General features: G+C 40.2%; 1 long non-coding RNA gene across 1 annotated transcript in view; it reads left to right on the top strand.

Moving 5' to 3' along the window:
• Positions 1-1052, top strand: part of LOC137563400 (uncharacterized) — a 50049-nt gene extending 48997 nt beyond the window's left edge. The window contains exon 3 of the long non-coding RNA XR_011030343.1: positions 928-1052. This is a non-coding gene — a long non-coding RNA (uncharacterized lncRNA). The remainder of the gene's footprint in view (positions 1-927) is intronic.
• Positions 1053-2560: the final 1508 nt, after the last annotated feature.

The following is a 2560-nucleotide window of genomic DNA, read 5'->3' on the forward strand; positions in this document are numbered from 1 at the left end:
CTGAGCCTGAGCAGCTTTGTGCTACTACACAGGGGCAAGGTGTCCTGTGGCTGCACTCATTCACGGACAGGAGAGCGGCCAAAGGACGTATCTGACTTTTGTGTTTACTAATGTTAGAGGTTTGCTTAGATTTTTTCAAAAATAGCAAACTATTGGTAGCGAGAACAGTACAATACTTGCCATGCTTTTACAGCCAGTATAAGTTCTTACTTTTTTTTTAGTCCAGGGTTAATGAAACACTTGTGACATCCCCACCTGATATGCCTTATGGTGCGCATACACGATACAATAAAAACGTTCGATTTTCCCATTTATTCGATTTAAATGATCGAATCGAATGAAAGTTGAATTTTTTTTTCCGATCAAGAAATTTGAAAGATTATCTTGTTTTTTCGAGAAAAATCTGATCGGACATGCTGGAAAAATCTTTATATTCGATCTAACGGAATAATTGAACTAAATTATCTAATCGAAGAAAAAAAATTTGTACCATGTATGGCCACCTTTAGTAATTCAGGCGATCCTTGGTGGTGTCTTATTAAATAAGGCCCTTGCTGTACCTCCTCATCTTCAGCTCCTCTCATGAGATTGAGACCCATCTTCATTCTCTGTGATCCAGCAATCTAGTGTCACTGCAATAGGCTATTGTGGTGCTCTGATTCTGCCTGTAAGAGTTCTAGCCAAGGTTAAAAGGTAGTAGTTATGTTAATGAAGCCACTCCCATTGCATTCTTAGCGCTCCTATAACCAGAGAGACAGCACATGATGACCATCTAAGAAATCTAGATTTAAGGCCATTGAGAAAGGGTTATAGTGTAAAAACGGGTCTAAATCAGGTCAGAAGAAAAAAATTACAGGATTGGGTGAGTACAAGCCTTTCCTACAGCTATTTTTTTAAACTTTTGCCTTGACATCCACATTCTTTCAGAAATGGTGTAGATGTAATCATACTCCCGTGTAATGTGTTCGCACGACCAGCTTCCAGGGAACCTGCGTGAAAAGTAAGATCAATAAGGAACAATAAGAAAACTGTGATTCATGCTACACACATATCTAGACAGGCAAACCACAACATTACATTATTAAAATAAAACATCGATGTTCATTGTTTTCGTTGTGACATCACTAACATTACCTCTTTGTGATCTTCTTCGCTAGGAAAACGTGAAGCTCCAGCGGCATTATAAGAGCTGGCTGGAATACAAAGCCCCACCCTGTAGTTATATTTAATGGTTCATTTTGGCAATAACAATGCCAGATTGTCATTGTGTGATCCCTTAAAATGAGAGGATTAACCCCTTCAACTGAGATTGTATTGGCATATGATAGGATAGTTCTGTGCATCTTGCATTTTTCATTTAAAGGCATTCTCCTCCTCCTATGCAAAGATCTTGAAGTGAATCTGTAGCAATCCTGTGCAATAGAAACGTCTCCATTTTAACCATTTAATATGATGGATGGCTCCTTGGTTGTTGCAACTTCTAATTTCTCAACAACTACAAATTGTTGGAGTTCTCACTGGTTATATCCCCTAATAACTATATACTCGACTAGAAGCTTAGGTGTGATTTGTTAAAATAAATCATGGGTGGGGGGGGCGACTTATACACGGGTCAAGCCTACATTTCTGACTTGTAGTCCTGTAAAATGCAAGTTCTACTGTGGCAATTTTCACTACTAAACCTCATCCTTTCCCACAGTACCATCTCCCATTAGTTTGTCTTCCTGTCAGTGCTGCTGGTGCAGCCTAACAGGTACTTCCATGCGTGTATATATGAATAGAGGTCTGCTCAAAAAGTATTGCTAAAGTATAGCTTTAGCGCTCGTAAAGTTTTATTATCGATTAAAAGTGCCAATATTAAAAGTGCCTAAAGTGTAGGGTAAATACAGGGGACGCTGTAGTGTAGAGGCGTACCCTCTATATGCTAGAGCTGTATTCGGGGTTTTTATGCACCTTGTTATTGCCTGTATCTTCATTTACCCTGCACTTTTGGCACTTGTAATAGCTTTTTGAATACTATATATGGTAAAACTTTTAATAGTGCAGGTTGAGAAGTCCTCTTATTTCACACTTGTGCAACCCCCTTCCACCTTTTTACACATGCTGTATTATGAGGCACTGTTCTGCTGGTACTGGTTGTGTCAATGGCTACACTTGGGGGCCACAGGGTACTATGGCTACACAATGCAATTTTGGCAAAATATTTTTCACGGCGAACATTTTATCGTGATATTGTACAACATTGTTTAACAAAAAATGTTAAACAATGTTCCATGACAAACACCACTCACAGCAATCATTTGTTTTTCAATGACTGTCATGCTGGATTGAATTGCGGAGGATCGTTATGATCCTCCTTGACTTTTGCAGGTTTTTCCGCGATCGTGTAAACTACAATCGTTTGTTTATGATGGCGCCGACGACACTTGCAGATTCGGCCAGATGGATGGGGGAACGATCGGATGTCGGCACAGATCCCCGAAAAATCTGGCCGTGGGTACTTAGTTTTCTGCCACTTTTAGCTCCCTGCTTAACCCCCCCCCCCCCCCCCCCCTTCCAT

The sequence above is a fragment of the Hyperolius riggenbachi genome, chromosome 3, assembly GCF_040937935.1.
Source record: "Hyperolius riggenbachi isolate aHypRig1 chromosome 3, aHypRig1.pri, whole genome shotgun sequence".
NCBI classification, from domain to species: domain Eukaryota; kingdom Metazoa; phylum Chordata; class Amphibia; order Anura; family Hyperoliidae; genus Hyperolius; species Hyperolius riggenbachi.